At 44.0% G+C, this 19,744-nt stretch overlaps 1 long non-coding RNA gene across 1 annotated transcript; it reads right to left on the bottom strand.

The window, feature by feature from the left end:
- Window positions 1–5,963: 5,963 nt before the first annotated feature.
- On the bottom strand, window positions 5,964–19,098 carry LOC138752509 (uncharacterized). Its single transcript, XR_011350711.1, has 3 exons — window positions 18,984–19,098; window positions 6,746–6,840; window positions 5,964–6,322 (listed from the first exon to the last, which is right to left on the bottom strand). It is a non-coding gene; the product is annotated as an uncharacterized lncRNA (long non-coding RNA).
- Between the last annotated feature and the right edge of the window lie 646 nt (window positions 19,099–19,744).

Raw genomic sequence — 19,744 nt, 5'->3', positions numbered from 1 at the left:
CAGTTGCTGTCAAAATCCATCTCTTTCTTTTTATCCATTTCAAAACCTCTAACTATGACTTCAAAAACCATTCAGTCAATGACCCCCCCCCAGCTCCTGATTGAAATCCACAATGCAACCACAAATTTGAGGGCTCCAAATCGAAGGGAATTTTTTCTCTCTCTCCATTGGTGTGAAGCCAATGCCACAGAAACCTTCAGTCCATCTTCACTGGGCTCTTGGTGTTTATAAACTTTCTTAAGAAAGCCCAAGAAGGGAATATCATCCCATTGTGGGATGTCCCTTTAATAAGTGGCTGGATGAAGCTATTTAATTTCAAATCATGAATCTAATCTGGTAATTGTACTATTTACTATTCAGTAGAGCAAAGAATGTACTCCGGATAGAAACGTTTCTGTTCCTCAATGATAGATTGGAGGCATCAGATTCAGATTTCAGGTTTATTGTCAAGAGTACATACATTGCATCACATACAACCTTGAGATTCTTTTTCCAGTGGGACAGGCAGAATTACAAGAAAGAACCTCATCGTACACATGTAAACAAACTGTGCGACAAAGAGAAAAAAATTCCATGATGTGCAAAAGGGAGAGGCTTTAAATATGTCTCTGATTATCACTACTGGATAATCCAAATTCTCAGATAAGATTACTGTCCTAGCTTGGAGAATTGTGGGAGATGGAGGGAAATCTACAGTGTCCTCCTCACTAATCTACCTGCTGTATTAACATCTGCCCAGTTGAACTTGCATCCAATGTCACCAAAAACCAAGGAGCTGATCATTAACTTCAGGGAGGGAAAACCAGAGGTATATGATCTAGTGATCACCATGGGAACCAGAAGTAGAGAGGTTGTGCAAATTTAAGTTTTCCAGGAGTTGCTAATTCGGAGGACCTTTCCTGGACCCAACACACCAAAGGCATCGTGAAGAAAGCACATTATGAGTTTGCGGAGGTTTGGCATGACATCAGGAACCCTGGCAAATTTTTCCAGGTGTGTGGCGAAAAGTGTACTGACTGGCTGCATCACAGTCTGGTATGGGGGGACTAATGCCCCCCCAAGTGAAAAGCCCTGCAAAAGATAGTGGACACAGCCCAGGACATCACGGGCGGAACCCTCCCCACCATCGAGAATATTTACAGGGATTGTTGACATCGGAGAGCAGCAGCAATCGTCAAGGATCTACACCGCACAGCACACGCTCTGTTCTCACCGCTGCCATCAGGAAAGAGGTATAGGTACCACAAGACCTGCACCACCAGGTTCAGGAAGAGCTGCTACCCCTCCACCATCAGACTCCTCAATAAAAAAAATATAATCAGGGACTTATTTAAGGACTCTTACTTTAGAACTTCATTGATTTTTTTTTTCTCTGTATGGAACAGCTAGTTGGTTTACATTTATTTATTTGTTTACATGTGAGTTAGGTTTTTTTTGCACTGGCAATAAGAGGCAATTCTGCCTCGTCCACAGGAAAAAGAATCTCAGGGTTGTATGGGATGTCATGCATATACTCTGACAATATATCTGAGTCAAAGTTGTCCTCCTTCCATCATGCTCGATGGGTTAGGTTCATAATAGGCTGGGCAACTAAAAACCATGCATGCATGGACCATCAGTTGCAACCACTTCATGTCTCATCACTCCACCAATTCTTGTTCAACAGGATCAAGTCAATCCAATGAAGTGGCCAAACAGGAACACAATGGAAACGGTGACCTATAGCCAGGATGCCTGTTTGATTTGGGCACCACACAGGCTTTATTAGATAGATAGTGAATAACATCTTTGGAATGTGCCAGGAAATAATCTAGTGTAGCACAAATGTCTGAAGACATTGTGATTGGAGAAATGCTGAAGGAACTCAACAGATCTCATTGCGTCCATAGGAGGTAAAGATATTTTTTTAAAAAATATTTCGGGCCTGGGCCCATAATAATGGTGAGAGTAAAAAGAAAGCAGGCACCTGAATGAAAAGGCAAGGAAAGAAGAGTGAGTTCAATCATTCCTTTTGTTAATGACCGTCGTTAACTTTTTGGAGTCATCATCAATAAAAGCTGAATTAAACCAGCCACAATACCGGGACACCAAGAACAGATTAGAAACTGTGAATTCTGTTCAACATGCTGGATAACTGCAGATCCAATAACACTAAAGAAGGACTGTATTACCAATGTATCACCCAACATTGAGCATCTCAAGGGGTTCAGTGATTATTCCCAACATTTATTTGCCATTACCTCTAAGGTACACTCTAACCTGCACACTGTCCTGACATGGAATCATAAAACTTTTCTTTTAAGACTTCTGAGGACCAACATCTCATCTTCCGTCTGGGCACCCTCCAACCGGATGGCATTAACATCAACTTCTCTGCTTTCCATTAGAATACCCCACACTCCCTTCACCCCCTCCCCATCTTCTGCTCCCCCTTCCCCCAGCACTCTCTCTCTCCCCTTTACCTACTGTCTCCTTTCCCAGAGCAAAAAATCAATTCCCCACTTCTCCTCTTATTATATCTAATTAACACTTCCTGTTGGACTCCAACCCTTGCCTGTCTACAGTCTTTATTCTAATGCCCTCTGGTGCTTTGCTTATTCCTTAAAGAAGGCCTCAGGCCTGAAGCATCATTAATATATCTTTAGTTGCTAAGGATGCTGTGAGACTGGCTAAGTTTCTCCAGAATTTCTGTGTGCTTTTAATACACTACTGCAAAGCAGGTAGACGTTTCATTGAACTAAAGTTGGTTCAACAACTCATTAAAAATAAATTGTTTAGCAATATAACCCATCTGCTCGATGGAACTGAAGACTTGAACAACTCTATCCATTCTAATAAATTTTGTTTGTACATTGCTTGTGATTTTTTTTGCAGTTATGTGGCTAATTGTTTAGTGCCAGCCAGAAAAAGTGGCAGTAATGTGTACAATTTTAATGTTTAAAAGACATTTAGACAGGATATGGGCCAAATGGCAGTAAATTGGACTAGCTTGAGTAGACAACTTGGTCAGTATGGCTGAAGGCTGCTGTAAAGTTCTATGACTCCATACTAAATACAAAAAGCCTTTTTTAAATTTAGTTCTTAATCGAATTGAATTGCATCAAATTAAATCGTGTAGTGAAACGCAGTGAAAAACATGGTTTTGCTTGCTATTCAGGCAAGTCAATCTCGACATAGTATCGTAGGTGGCGTGTGAGTAAAAACATTGTGTTGCAATAAAACAAATTTGGACGGTTTTAGAGTAGAGATAGAAAAGTAGAAGGATTGCCTAAGGGCAGTTTGCAGTCGCATATTCTAGCATCTCCAAGTCCGTGGAGCATTTTCTTTCTGGGGATCTGCCCGCAACGAGCAAGTGAAGCAACACTGGATCAATTTGTGAATTCAGAATGATGGCTCTGTGAATGGAGAGGGAAGAGGGTAGAGAGCTGGAGGATAGAAGACGGAGGGATGGGGAAGAGGGAGGAAGAACAGAGAGTAGGCTGGCAGCAAACTGAGAAGTCGACATTAATGCCATCTGGTTGAAGAGTGCCCAGATGGAAAATTAGGTGTTGCTCCTACAGATTTTTGTTTGCTCGTGAGAGACGATTTTATCGATGACTTTAAAAGTTTAATTCATTTGATGTATTTGCTCTTATTCTGTTTGGGAACAGTGTATTTGCTCCTGGACGTTGCTACATAGTGATTTTTCTGACTTGTACGAGCTGAGCTTAAAAATATCAATATTATTAAAGGCCTTGAGGCAGAACAGAATGATATTCTAATGGTTCCGCATAAATTGATTTTCAGCTTTGCAAAGGCCAATTGAATGTAAAACTAAATTGTACAGATTGCAAGTTAGAATGGGATTCATTGCCAAGATATTTTTGTCTAGATAATGTAAGGACTGAGTTAAAGAGGTGAGGTTAAAGAGGTGAGGACTTTATTTCCTGCAACATAGGAGAATGAGGGTAGAGGTATAGAAAATTATGAGGGGCATAGATACAGTAAATGCAAGTTAGCATTTTTTCCACTGAGATTAGGTGAGATGCAAACCAGAGAACATGGGATAGATGTGAAAGGGGGAACATTAAGGCAAACTTTTTCATAGTGAGAAAATGGAACAAGCTACCAGCTGAAGCAGTGAATGCAGGCTCAATTTTAACATTGATGGAAAATTTGGACAGGTACATGGATGGGAAAGGTATGGAGGGCTATGAACTGGTTGCCGGTCAATGGAATAATAGTTCATCGCACACTAGAAGGGCTGAAGGGCCAGTTTTCATTTGCTGCAATCTTCTTGAATAGCTCATCACAGACTAGAAGGACTGAAGGGCCAGTTTTCACCTGCTGTAATGTTCTTGTTTCTATCAGGTGTAATTGGAGTACCAAACAAAGGGTTGGCATGTCTTCCTGAGGTAGTCACCCAGTAACCACTGGAGTGTAGACACTGGGCAGTAGAGTTTTGCAAATAGTGGACGTGTTGAGTCCCAGTTCCTGCGGCCAGGGATCAAAGTGGAACTAGAGTGGAGTTTCACACTCACTCTGTATCCACCTGGCCTTCTGCCAGATGCTGCATATCTATGTTGGTTGGTAGGTTAATCAAACACCGCAAATTGACCCCAATGAGCAAGCAAGTGGTCGAATCTGGGGAAAGTTAATGGGAATGAATCACCAAAGGTGCCTGTTTCTATGCTGGGTGACCCAAAATTATTAAGGTCATCGATAAATTCCAGTTGGGGTGGGGGAAAGCAAGTAGCCCAGGTGTAATGTCAGTGCAGGCCTATGGATGAGCCATGATATTTGTTGGTAGCTGTCATTAGGCAAACAGAGCAGTCAGTTTGCACAGAGCAAGTTCACACTAAGAGGAAAATTATCCAAAAATGTGTTCCAGTTCTATGACAGAGAGATCAACATTGCTGTGATAAACCACAGTAATGCTGTGACTGGCTACTACCAGCTGGGCACGTCTCGCGAGATCGATCCTACCCACAGCCCCTTGCAAGCTCCCCATCTCATTTTGCCAGGATTAGTCAATGAGGCTGGCTGCTGCTCCAGTCTATAGTCAATAAAAGCCGATCAGTTGCACAGCCTCAAGTCTCTTGTGGTAATTGATGGTGCATCGATTTCCCAGAGGGTCCCTATGTCCTTTGTTAGGGGCATCCATTGGAGAAGCAACAGACTGAGCTCTGGTCTGATGCCACCTTTGAAAGGAAGCCATGTTCTTTGATTCAAATCTGGAGGTTTTGCCATGACAAGTTCATCATACATCTCCAGAGTGGGATCTTGCTTCAGGACCTCCTGAACCGGAAGGGAGAGTCCGAGCAACTGATCTATACCCAATATCATAATATCAAAATTAAAAAATAATTTCTCAAGAACTATCCAATCTCAAAATATTTCACATGCAACAATTTTTTAAAAAGGTGTAGGCATACATGTCCTTTTGTCTCATGAACCTGTGCCACCCAATTACACCCTCCAGATACATTTTGAACAGTGGGAGGAAACTGGAGCACCCAGATAAAAACCATGCAGTCAGAGGAAGTTCGTACAAACTTCTTACTGGCAATGACAGACTCAAGCCCTGGTACTGAGCACTGTAACAGCATTGCGCTACCCGCCATGTTAACCATGCTGCCTGGTTTACGTTACAAAGGGATGATTGTTAGTGTGAGGGTAAATATTTTGGAAGACAATGTGGTCCCAAAGAAACAAATGAGGAAAGTTGTCAGGTAGATGGTACAATCTCCTCTCACTGCTCCCTTCAGGCAGAAGGAACAGAAGCCTGAAGACCAGCTCATCAAGGTTCAGGAACAAGTTTTTTTTTCAGCTGTCAGGTTCTTGAACATTCCCCTTGGTAAACTAATCGTGTGTGATCTGTACTATTGCAAGTAGTCTTTTGCATGGGGATTACTGTGATTAATTATTCTCCATTACATGTATTAATTTTAATTCAATTAAATTAGTTTACCATTATAGTTTTGTGTGCATATGTGGCTACATCAAGTAAGAATTTCAGGCATTGGTACATTGTGCAATATGTATGACATTAACAAGCTTCTAATGAAGTGCCATGGACGTTTGAGCTTTTAATGATCCAAGTTAAAAAGATAGAAGTTACCAATTGTCTTAAATTAACATTCTGAAGTTGGAACTTCGTCTCTTATCAATTCTAGTAGTCACCTCCTCTCGATATGCACTTCCCCTTCAATGTGACTGTTACTCCGTGACTTGTTTCTTGACCTTGCCTGATCTTACACTGTAATCCGGGACCTACCTTCCTTTATAGCAAGTTAACATGGCACAAAAATGTTCTGGAGGAGCTCAGCAGGCTGTGCAGCATCTACAGGGAGAAAAGGTAATCAACGTTCTGCACCTGAGCCCTTCGTCAAGCTATGAGCAAACTGAAGGCAGGTGCCTGAACAGAAAGATGGGTGGGGGGGGGGGTTGAGTAGAGGAGACGAGGAGGAAGGAGCAGAGAGAGGAGCATGAGGCCGGATGTGGATACAGGTGGGAGGGGAGAAGAGAGGAAAAAAAAAGCTGAGGGTAGTTTGTAGCTTTCTGATAGGAGAGGGAAAGGAAGGGGGGTGTGGAGTGGAGGAAAGAAGACAGAGGGAGAGAGGGAAGGAGAGAAACTAGAGGGAGGGATTTAATGGAAAGCGGAAAAGTCGATGCTAATGCCATCTGGTTGGAGAGAGCCCAGACAGAAGAAGACACTGTTTCTCCAATTTACAGGGCATCTCAGTGACAAAGTTGCGCACAGTACCTCCACAGAAACCAGTTCAGAGTGTGTAACCTTGCTTTCACTGTTGTTTAGATGCATAACTCAGTCTTCTTTCCTTGATCTATTTTCAAAGGGCCCTGTTGAAAAAAAATGATAAACACTGTTCAGAAGAGTCAATAGATCTCTGCTAGAGATTTCCATTTCTAAGGCAGAAAGCAATTAAAGTCATCCCTAAAAGTTTCTGTTTCCCGACTTGATTTTAATTACTCCACAAACAGAAGTTAAAAAGTTACATCAGAGGAAAATATCAGATGGTAAGTGATTGCCAAAGCCAGTACACTTTTTATATTATCGATTTTCTAAGATTACTTCAATATTATATCTTGGAGCCACAACTCAAAAATAAGTAGGAAAGTTGGAACAATATTATTCATTAAAGGGACACTGTTAAGCAAAAGATGTTTGCCAGACCAGTCCTTTGGAAACATTTCTTCTTCTGGTTCTCCATCCCATAGGATGACGACGGTTCCTTTCCGTCAGTTTGTGGGGTTTGATATGACGATACCCCACTCCTCAGAAAAGAGTGGATGAATGGATTTAGGTGAATAGGGGGGTTGCGCAGGTCCAAACCCATCCTCTCGACATCTCCTCCCGGATCCAGCGGCCTGGTGAGGTCCAAGACGGCTGGGGGAAGTTCTGTTGCAGGGAATGGCCAGACCGAGCTTCAATGCAAGGGAAGACCTTTCCGTGTTTCATGACACACGTTGGCTAGATGGCCATTGACCCTACAAGAGGGTTGTCCACCCTTTGGCAGGCCTTGTTTTTTAATCCTGCAGGGTGTCGAGCCACCCTCCGCACCAGGCAAGCCTGGTGGGGGAGCCGGTTTAGTCACCGACCACCTGACCATGCGACAGGTAGTACTGGGTTACATGGTACTAGTAGATGAGTGACTTGGCATTATTAAATGGTGGGGCATATTTGATGGCCGATTGGCCTATGTCTTTATGGAAACATACTAAAGTATTAACTTCCAAATATATAGTTCCTTTAAGACAACAAAGGCCCTTCTGGAAATTAAAAGTGTGACAGTGTCTATAGATATGTTTTTGGGAGATAAATTGGGAAAGGTTTGTTAGTGTAGGTCACATACAAACACTTTAACACAGATCTTGTTTGAAATACTAGAGCTCTGCTAATGCTAGACATATCGGCCCCATAGCCTTTGCAAGAGCTTTGAAGAGTGCTCAAGAGACTTCACTAATGGATTGCCATTTACAAAAAGGCAACAGATGAAAACAGCAGCTGGGACTGGAACAGGACAAGCTGTCAAGCTTGTGGAAAACCCCATTTGGAAGATGGGTTGTGAGTTCTTGGTTTGGCCTGTTCAAAGCCCTTGTGGTTTATGCAAGAGGAGAGGACTGGCTGTCTAATGTTTCACTTGGAATAAGACAAACAAGAATGAACTCAGTGGTGACCTGAAAGAAAGAGGTTATCATCTGGAGAACCCTGAGGGGGCAAGTTTTTTTGGCAAGACACTGAAATGGCTGATGGAAGTAAATATACAACAAATCTCTCTCTCTCTCTCTCTCTCTCTCTCTCTCTCTCTCTCTCTCTCTCTATCTCTCTCTCTCTCTCACTCTTAACTGACAAGAACCTTCCTTTCAAGCACCAACACCTGGTGAACTTTATAAATGTTAAATTCTGTGCACAATATAAGAATTACCTGCAACCAGTGAACTTGGAGGAATGAGAAGTGAGATTGGACTGTGAACCAAATAACTTTTCTGAACTTACACACACATTACACACACCTGTGCCTAGAATTAGAAAGGGAGTTAAGTTAGATTACTTAAGTCAATAGTGATAAGTTAAAGTGTGATTATGTTTTCATGTTTAATGATAATTAGAAGTAACTTTTGTTTAAGTAACCATTTGTTTTGGTGAATATCTAAGGCTGCTGGGTTTTGGGGTCCTCTGGGCTTGTAACAAAAACTTGTATATGTTTTTATAGCACTTGTCAGGACTACAGGATATTCAAAATATTTTAGCGCCAATTTACTGAACTTAAACTAATGGGGCAGTATTTAAAAAGGGCAATGGATTTACACCAACAATAACCAGATAATTTGTTTTTCGTCACATTAGCTTAAGTATAAATATTCAGGATATCTATTCTTCAAAATGAAACCCATATGAAAGGCTCTTTTACAAAGTCTCAGCTGAAGCATCGCATCTAACAGCAACCAAATTTTGCCCTCAGTTACCTTAGTTAGTTCTGTTCACCCACTACAGCAAGGATGTGGAGGCTTTGGAAAGGGTACAGAAGAGGTTTACCGGGATTTTGCCTGTCTTAGAGGGTGAGGGAGAGGGAGAGCTTGGACAACCTTGGGAAGTTGTCTCTGGAGCGTCAGGGTAAGGGGAAAGTGGATGGACATTTTTAGAATCGTGAGAGCCAGAATCTGAGACTGTCAGATTTTTTTCCCCAGGGTAAACCTGGCACACACTGCAAGGTGTTTAAGGTGAGAGGGAGAAAGTTTAAGGGAGATGATGGGGGAAATACTTTCTGAAGAATTTGGTAGGTGCTGGCTGGGAATAGTGGAGGAGGCAGACACAACAGTTGTGCTTAAGAATCTTCGAGCTAGGGACTTGAATATGAGAGAGCGATATCCTTCAAATGCAAACAGCAGAGTTTTAATTTGATTTGGATATCATGTTTGTCACTGGTATGTGGGCCAAAAGGCCTTTTCCTATGTTCTATCTCCAAATAAACATTAAGAATATTCAGCCCATCAAGACTGAGGTGATTAATTTTCCTGCTCAGAACTACTGCCCGGCCTTTTCCTCAAAATCTTTGATTCCCTGGCTCATCAAGAACCTATCCATCTCTGCCTTAAATAACCCCCAATGCCTCCACAGCTGCATGTGGCAACAGATCCCACAGGTTGAAGAGATTCCTCCACATCTCTGTTCGAAGTGAAGGCCCTTCAATCCTGAAGTTGTGGCCTCTTGTCTGAGACTCACCCACCATGGGAAGCAACCTTTCTACATCTACTCTGTCCACACCTTTCAACATTCAATATTATTCAACGAATCCTGCCCCTTCCCCAATCTCCTGAATTCCAATGAGTCAAGGCCAAGAGCTGTCAAAGGCTCCTCATATGGTAACCCTTTCATTCCTAGTGAACCTCCTCTGGACCCTCTCCAGTGTCAGTGCATCCTTTCTGACATGAGGAGCCCAAAACTGCTCACAGTACTCCAACTGAGGTCTTATAAAGCCTTTATATTCTATTCCCAAAGCCAAAAGTGATGCTTCATGATAATTCCTGAAAGTATGAAGACATTTCCATTCCCCTCACCCTCCTGGTGGAGAGTTTCCTTAGCTCCTAGGAACAATCTGCTACATCAATAGCGCATTGGTTATCTACTAACTTCATTGTGTCAGAGGCCTAGGCCTCATTCCCGATATCTAGTGCAATCTGCGTGGAATTTGTGCATGTTCCCTGGGCTCTGGTTTGCGCCAACATCCCAAAGAGATGTGGACCCACATGTTAATTGTTGCTAGTGTTACAAGCCCAGAGGACCCCCAAACCCAGCAGCAGTAGATATTCACCAAGACAAATGGTTACTTAAACAAAAGTTGCTTTTAATTAGCTTTAAACATGAAAACTGAATCACACTTTAACCATTGACTTAACTAACCTAACTTAACCCCCTTCTAATTCTAAGCGCACGTGTATGTAATCCATGTGTAAGTTCAGAAAGGTTATTTGGTTCACAGTCCAATCTCACTCCTCATTCCTCCAAGTTCACTGGTTGCAGGCAATTCCTATACTGTGCACAGAATTTAACATTTATGAAGCTCACCAGGTGTTGGTGCTTGAAAGGAAAATGGTTACCGCTCAGGAAGGTTCTTGTTGATTTTCAGAGAGAGAGATTTGTTATTCTTGAACTTCCACAACTGATGTACGTCCATCAGCCACTCCAGTGTCTTGCTGATGAAACTTGCCCCTTCAGGGTTCTCCAGATGATAACCTCTTTCTTTCAGATCACCACAGAGTTCCTTTCTGTTTCACTTATTCCAAGTGAAACATTAGACAGCCAGTCCTCTCCTCTTGCATGAACCACAAGGGCTTTGACCAGGCTATCTTCCAAAATGGGGCTTTCCATAAGCTGCTTCTGCTGGCTGTAACACTGTACAAGTGATCTCTCTCTCTCTCTCTCCCTCACACACACACACACACACACACACACACACACACACACACAAACCTGTTTGACTCCCTCTGTTTGCAAAACCACATGACTCTTCTAGAACAATAAGTTCTCCAATCTGCAGCTTCAGCAAAATCTTTCATCTGTTGCCTTTTGTAAACAATAATCCATTAGTGAAGTCTCTTGAGCACTCTTCAAAGCTCCTGCAAAAGCTCTGAGGCCCTGATATGTCGACCATGGGGCAGAGCTCCAGTATTTTAAATAAGATCTATTTTAAAGAGTTTGTATGTGACCTACTCTAATAAACCTTTCCCAATTTATCTCCCCAAAACATATCTATATACTCTATCACACTATAAATTGCCCCCAATGTGCCAGTGAGTGGTAGAATCAGGAAGCAGTTGATGAGAATGTTGGGAGAATAAAAATGAGGTTCATTTCAATGGGTGATGAATGCTCTGAAGAACCTGATTCTGTGCTGTACTCTAAAAAAATTGTTCGCATAGAAGGAAGGAGATAAAACAATGGCAGCAGGCTTAGATTCCTGAAAAAAAAATATTGGCCTCAATTCACTTTCATTCGAGCAGTGATTCCAAACCTCCACATCATCCTACAATGAAGTATGTGCAATGTCAAATCATTAATTAAAGTCAACGAAGAGAAAAGGTTTTTTTTTACCTCTACACTTCTCGTGGGCACCAAGTGAAAAAATGATGGAGAAATAGAGTTTAAAGACCCAAGGGAGATTGTAAAGATTCAAGGGTGAAATAAAACGTGCCGACATGAAGAAGTTGCAAATGCAGGTAATTTGTATGTAGCATCATTGAAACAAATTAAACTCTTCTGACATTTACCATGTCATCAAAATAGTGCAATGTTTCCTGGCATTGAATACCATCCCTTTAATTGTGAATTATGTCGCTGCTGAGGGTGCTGGCGTGCATTCAATGCAAGAGCTTACAATCAATTGGTCTAGATCTGAGATGATCTACAGGTGACTGTTTGGACTGTTTGAATCAGTGGGGATATGGTGGGGTGAAGGACCCAGTTCTTCGCTGCGCCCACAACTCTCTACAGCAGAAATCTTCATCTGTCAGGACCGTTGCCTGAAGAAATTCCAGAGCAAGTCCAAACCCCTCACCAGCAAAATAATTGTCTTTTCCCCCATTGACAACCATGACTCTTGAACTGGTTATGTATTCAAGCTCATGGGGTTCTGTTAAGCATTCTATCTGGGGCAGTTCAGGAAGGGAACACCATCCTGTCCATTTTCAAATCCCAGGAACTACCTTACATGCCTTTGGCACTTACCGCTGACCAGTGGAGTGATTCAACATACTAATTCACAATATTTTAAAAGCAAATTACCCAGAGAAGATTTAAATTTTATTAGCATATTTTAAGATCAATTACTTAAACTAATTAAGGGTTGGCAACATCCCAACCAACCTGAGAGAGTGTCTGGACCATGACCCTCTCCAAGTGAAGAAGGAGCATTCAGGATGGCACTGAGAACTTTGAGTCCATAGGTCAAGGACATACAGTCATCTGCTATAAATATCAGAAGGAATGCATCACTTCACCATTTACCTTGCCTCATCAGTGGTAGGATCCATTGGTCCCAAATTCCTCATCAGTCGCTTGAGACCCCCATAAAACCCAGAATGGAGTCCAGTTGTTCATGGTCTCAAGGAGTGAATGGAGCAGAGCATCTGTTGGTCATAGACAGTCACCCTCCTGTATTTGAATATGACCTGCAGGAGAGTCAACCTGGCCATTCACAGAAGTCATTTATTGTCATCTGATTGCACAACATGATGAAATAGCATTCTCTGGTGCTCGGCACAAAACATGCACACACACACACACACACACACACACACACACACACACACACACACACACACACACGCACAAACACACACACACACGCACACACACACACACACACGCACACACACACACACACACACACACACAAATAAATAAATACTGTTCTGTAAATAGGAGAGTCTTGGATGGTCAGTGTGAGCAACTCCTTTGATCGATCTGCACTCTCACTGCCTGTGGGAAGAAGAAGCTGTTCCTCAGCCTCGTGGTACTGGCTCTGATACTCCTGTATCTCTCTCCAACACCAGCAGCATGAAAAGGGTCCTCAAGGATTCTGCAGACCCTCTTCAGACAATGATCCTGGTAGGTCGACGGGAGGAGAGAGGCTCCAGGGATCCTCTCTGTTCCCCCTGTGCATTGACCTCTGTTCCATTTGTCTGCAACAATCTTGGAAGGAGGATGAAATTAGTGAGAGGTCAGGAGGGAAAAGAGATGGAGGTTCGAACAGGGAAACAACCTCCGCCGTCTCCAGCCTCAACTTGTCACTGGTTAAATGGACCAAACCGTTCACCAGGTTTCCCTAAACAGGTGTCAAAAAAATAGTTCAACCTGAACACCACGCAGGTCAAATCCATCTCCCAGCCTGCAGTTAAGTGAAATAGGCTTCCCTGTTGCAAATGACACTGAATTTTCATTCCTCTGCAGAAATGCAGATAATCTGTAATATCATTCCTTTCAGAATGAAGGTTATTGTTCATGACCTTTGTAGTGAGACTTGTATTCTTTACCAAGATATTGCAGTCCCCTAACAAATGGCAATAAAGAAAAAATGCTGATTAAAATGATGTAAGCCACAGACAACCATAATGGGTTTTAAGTTGACCTTGAAACATTTTCTGAAAAAGATTCAAATTCTTGTTTATGAAACGGTTGAATTATAAAATACAATTGCTTAAAAACGTATCATGAAATGTTGTGATTTAGAAACGCTGGACAAAAAGCTTCTCCCATGCCAACATGCAACAAGAATGGATTGACAACCAATTATGGAAATCAAGCTTCATCCATTCATCAGGCAACACAGCCAGGCAAGAGGGTAGAAAGATTCTTTGTGTTGCCTAGAGTTGGGACCTATTAACTGGAAATTCAATTGAATGATGGTTTTTTCAAACGTTGTACAATTTTTCCTGCTGTGAATTGTAATAATTATTTTGTGTCACTAGGGAAATCCGACATGGTTATACTAGGTATGAGTCACTTTTGATGAGATTTCCAAGTATTTGATAACATCATTTGGGTGGCATGGTTAAGCGTGGCGGTTAGCGCAACATTATTACAGCGCCGACACTAGGTATTATTCTATTTAGGAGAATCCTAGCGAAGATTTTGCCTGCAATGGAGAGCAGCGTGATTCCCCTGTAGTTTGAGCAGTCTGATTTCTCGCCTTTGTTTTTGTACAGGGTGATGATGGTGGCATCACGAAGGTCCTGAGGCAGTTTTCCTTGGTCCCAACAAAGCTTGAAAAACTCATGCAGTTTGACATGCAGAGTTTTGCCGCCAGCCTTCCGGACCTCTGGGGGGATTCCATCCATACCTGCTGCTTTGCCACTTTTCAGTTGTTCGATTGCCTTGTATGTCTCATCCTGGGTGAGGACCTCATCCAGCTCTAGCCTTAGGGGCTGTTGAGGGAGCTGGAGCAGGGCGGAATCTTGGACTGAGCGGTTGGCACTGAAAAGAGATTGGAAGTGTTCTGACCATCGGTTGAGGATGGAGATCTTGTCGCTGAGGAGGACTTTGCCGTCTGAGCTGCGCAGCGGGCTTTGGACTTGGGGTGAGGGGCCGTACACAGCCTTTAGAGCCTCGTAGAAACCCCTGAAGTCGCCAATGTCCGCGCTGAGCTGGGTTCGTTTGGCGAGGCTAGTCCACCACTCATTTTGGATCTCCCGGAGTTTGCGCTGAAGATGGCTGCATGCGCGACGGAAGGCTTGTTTCTTCTCTGGACAGGACGGCTTTGTAAGGTGAGCCTGGTGGGCAGCTCGCTTCTTTGCCAGCAGCTCCTGGATTTCCTGGCTGTTTTCGTCAAACCAGTCCTTGTTTTTCCTGGAGGAGAAGCCCAGTACCTCTTCAGTGGATTGCAGTATGGTAGTCTTCAACTGATCCCAGAGGGTTTCAGGGGATGGGTCCGTGAGGCGGGTTGCATCGTTGAGCTTTGCTTTGAGGTTTGCCTGGAAGTTTTCTCTCGCTTCGTCTGACTGCAGGTTTCCAACATTGAACCTCTTTCTGGGGGCTTTACTGTTCCTGGGCTTTGGCTTGAAGTGAAGGTTGAGCTTGCAGCGAACCAGCCGGTGGTCAGTGTGGCATTCCGTGCTGGGCATGACCCTGGTGTGGAGCACATCTCGTTTGTCACTTTCTCGCACCAGGATGTAGTCCAGGAGGTGCCAGTGTTTGGATCGGGGATGCATCCAGGTGGTCTTCAGGCTGTCCCTCTGCTGAAAGAGGGTGTTTGTAATGACAAGCCGCTGTTCTGCGCAGAGCTCCAACAGGAGGCGCCCATTGTCGTTGCACTTGCCGACGCCATGCTTGCCCAGGATTCCTGGCCAGGTTTCTGAGTCTTTGCCGACGCGAGCGTTGAAGTCGCCAAGGATGACAACCTTGTTGGCTGTAGGGGTGCGTTGGATGAAAATATTCTCCCAGAATCACAGTGCAGCTTTCGCACAAACAGAGGAACTACTGACATGGTCTTTGCCCTCAGACAGCTCCAAGAAAAGTGCAGAGAACAAAACAAAGGACTCTACATCACCTTTGTTGACCTCACCAAAGCCTTCGACACCGTGAGCAGGAAAGGGCTTTGGCAAATACTAGAGCGCATCGGATGTCCCCCAAAGTTCCTCAACATGATTATCCAACTGCACGAAAACCAACAAGGTCGGGTCAGATACAGCAATGAGCTCTCTGAACCCTTCTCCATTAACAATGGCGTGAAGCAAGGCTGTGTTCTCGCACCAACCCTCTTTTCAATCTTCTTCAGCATGATGCTGAACCAAGCCATGAAAGACCTCAACAATGAAGACGCTGTTTACATCCGGTACCGCACGGATGGCAGTCTCTTCAATCTGAGGCGCCTGCAAGCTCACACCAAGACACAAGAGAAACTTGTCCGTGAACTACTCTTTGCAGACGATGGCGCTTTAGTTGCCCATTCAGAGCCAGCTCTTCAGCGCTTGACGTCCTGCTTTGCGGAAACTGCCAAAATGTTTGGCCTGGAAGTCAGCCTGAAGAAAACTGAGGTCCTCCATCAGCCAGCTCCCCACCATGACTACCAGCCCCCCCACATCTCCATTGGGCACACAAAACTCAAAACGGTCAACCAGTTTACCTATCTCGGCTGCACCATTTCATCAGATGCAAGGATCGACAATGAGATAGTCAACAGACTCGCCAAGGCAAATAGTGCCTTTGGAAGACTACACAAAAGAGTCTGGAAAAACAACCAACTGAAAAACCTCACAAAGATAAGCGTATACAGAGCCGTTGTCATACCCACACTCCTGTTCGGCTCCGAATCATGGGTCCTCTACCGGCATCACCTACGGCTCCTAGAACGCTTCCACCAGCGTTGTCTCCGCTCCATCCTCAACATCCATTGGAGCGCTTTCATCCCTAACGTCGAAGTACTCAAGATGGCAGAGGTCGACAGCATCAAGTCCACGCTGCTGAAGATCCAGCTGCGCTGGGTGGGTCACGTCTCCAGAATGGAGGACCATCGCCTTCCCAAGATCGTGTTATATGGTGAGCTCTCCACTGGCCACCGTGACAGAGGTGCACCAAAGAAAAGGTACAAGGACTGCCTAAAGAAATCTCTTGGTGCCTGCCACATTGACCACCGCCAGTGGGCTGATATCGCCTCAAACTGTGCATCTTGGCGCCTCACAGTTTGGCGGGCAGCAACCTCCTTTGAAGAAGACTGCAGAGCCCACCTCACTGACAAAAGGCAAAGGAGGAAAAACCCAACACCCAACCCCAACCAACCAATTTTCCCCTGCAGCCCCTGCAACCGTGTCTGCCTGTTCCGCATCGGACTTGTCAGCCACAAACGAGCCTGCAGCTGACGTGGACTTTTTACCCCCTCCATAAATCTTTGTCTGCGAAGCCAAGCCAAAGAAAAAAAAAATTACAGTGCCAGTGACCCAGGCTCAAATCCGCCGCTGTCTGTGAGGTGTTTGTACATTCTCCCTGTGTCTCTGTGGGGTTCCTCTAGGTGTTCCTGTTTCATCCCAGTCTCCTAAAAACATACAGGTCAATAGTCACAGTAACTGGCTGGAATTGATGGCTTACGTGGACAATTTGGCAGAGAGATGGAGGGGTGGGTAATGTTGATGAAATTCAGAGGGATTTGGGCAGGCTGAGAGAATGGGTGAAGACATGGCAGACGGAATGCAGCGTAGGGAACTGTATGGCCCATGCACGTTGGCAGAAAAAACATCGACTATTTTCTAAATGGGGAGAGAATTCAGAAAGAGGAGGTCCAAAGGTACTTGGGAGTCTGAGTGCAGGATTCCCTAAAGGTTAACTTGCAGGTTTTCTTTTTAATATTTTATTCACATTTTAAATCATGTGACATTAGTTATAATATATCGATACAAACATTATATAATTAAATGAACCACCCCTCCCCCCAACCTCCTTGTCCACCCCACTAACACCCTCCCTCCTCCCCTATCTACCTACAAAGAAAGAAAGAAGGAGATGGTCACTAAAACCATTTATAATAGATATAATCAGAACCATTGCCTTGCCTGGCTCACTCTGCTGGTGTTTCGTCTTCTGTAAGGGCGGATGTTGGCACTAATGCTACTCCCCTCACTGAATTCTTTTGGTCTGATTATTCCAGTATCCTGGAGATCAGTAACAAAAAAAGCTGAAGGTCAGATTTTAAAGAGCTCAAGTATCTTCCTCGGTAGTTTTATGTAGAAAGCCCTTGGCAAAGATCTGACATGCAATTTACATCGAAGCACATTTCCGTCCGTGCACAAATCGATGTACGGGGCTTGTGATAGACATAGGGGTTGCACAGTATTCGCTGAGAACGCCTGGTCAAAAATGTTAGATCCCTGCAGTAAACCTGGCATCGGATCAATACGTCTCTGATCTGGCAAAGGGATTAAAATCCTGATTTGCGGAATCTTGAAAGGTTGAGGGAATGTCTTAGTTACAAAAACGATGAAGGAGGTTCTCTGGCAATAATCAACCCCTTCAACTTCAATCCATCGCCTTCCCAGTCTGATTTAGAGAGTCAGATCTCACTGGGGAATAAATGTGTTGATATCAGGACTACTTCATGATTACAGGGTAGCTTAAAGGAGAATGAAATAGAAATGAAAATTACAAATAGAAGTTGTATCATGGCTGGGAAGATGGCACAGATTTGTACAGCATTAAATTGGCCCTTCAGCCCATTGTCACCATCATATCCTCCCTCTATCCCTGCTTGTATCTGTCTTGACGCCACTTCAAAGATGTTACTGTCCCTGCTTCCACCAGCTGTTCTAGCAGCTTGTTCCAGATAAATGCACCCCCCTCAGATTCCCTTCAACAGTCCTCCCTCTATGATCGGTATTTTTAGGCACCCCTAACATGGGAAACAGACTTTGACTCGCATGCTGGGATTGAATACGATACAGAAATGTGCTGGAGAAACTCAGCATATCGCACAGCATCCATTGTAGTAAGTAGTAGTAGTCTTAGCCTTTAACGTCATTTAAAACAGTACACAGTTAAAAACAAAATTACATCTTCCAGAAACCATAATGCTACCCACATAACACATTACACATCAGACAGCACATGATGCACAAAACTACACAATGAGTTAAAAAAAAAACTACAGGGCTAACAATACAGTAAAATATGAATAAACTAGAGAATAAAGGACTGAGGAGAAAATCACATTTCAAGGACTCAGATTTTAAAAAGTTCAGTGTCTTGAAAAGAAGAACCACCACATAGTTCACAAGTCCATAATGTTGTCATCTTCGGCAGTAACGGTAGAGAAACCCCTCCCATAGCCCCACCCTCTGCCGCAGGTCCCCGCGCTCAAAGATGTCACAGCCTCCTGAACCTCCAGGTCAGGCGCATGGCACAGCCACTCCTCGCTCCCGGACACGCCTCGTCCGCAGAACAGCCAACCAGGCCTACCCTCCCCTGCTTCGGACACCCTGATGCAGTCCCGCAGACGCACCCGCCATGCCATCTCCTCCTCGGTCACTGGCAGCACCCGATGTCCGGGAGCCTCGTCCCCACAGCCGGGGCCTGATCACAGTAGTCTGCTAGGCCGCCCTGTCGCTTCTTCCACACCTTCACCTCACTACGCGATTCTTCTCAGCTACCATCCAATCTTCATCCTTTAAAGTAAAGGGTGACCTTTGAAGAGCCCAGGCTTGAAACATTAGTTACCCTTTATTTCCTCCGGATGCTTCATGGATGCTGAAACGCTCCAGCATATTTGTGTATTGCACAGAAGGAAATTTCTGAATTTTATAATCGCTTGCAAGGTTGAAGCACCATGGAGCAGTGTGACATTCTAGTTCAGCATTGTTATACCTAGGGTGTCTGCATGGTTCTTTGTAGTCTGAATCACACCATAAAATCACAAGCTTGGAGTGGGGTTAGGGAGAGATGATTAGAGGAAACCATTAGGGTGGGGCGTGGGAGTTTGGGGGGGTCAGGCTAAGAACATTGGACAGCAATATCTTTTAAAGGTTGGCTTCCTGAAATAAAAAATGGTGGTTATCATAGACAACTTCAAGCTGAACACAGGACAATTTCAGGTTTGCTGTATCATGTAGGATGATGGAGAAACATTAAATTAAACTTTTATTGAATCTGCGTGTTTAATCACATTCTTCTTTGGCTTGGCTTCGCGGACGAAGATTTATGGAGGGGGTAAAAAGTCCACGTCAGCTGCAGGCTCGTTTGTGGCTGACAAGTCCGATGCGGGAC

The sequence above is a fragment of the Narcine bancroftii genome, chromosome 2 (assembly GCF_036971445.1).
Source record: "Narcine bancroftii isolate sNarBan1 chromosome 2, sNarBan1.hap1, whole genome shotgun sequence".
Classification (NCBI taxonomy): Eukaryota; Metazoa; Chordata; class Chondrichthyes; order Torpediniformes; family Narcinidae; genus Narcine; species Narcine bancroftii.
Note: the sequence above shows the minus strand (reverse complement) of the source record. Positions and strands in the feature narration are given on the sequence as shown.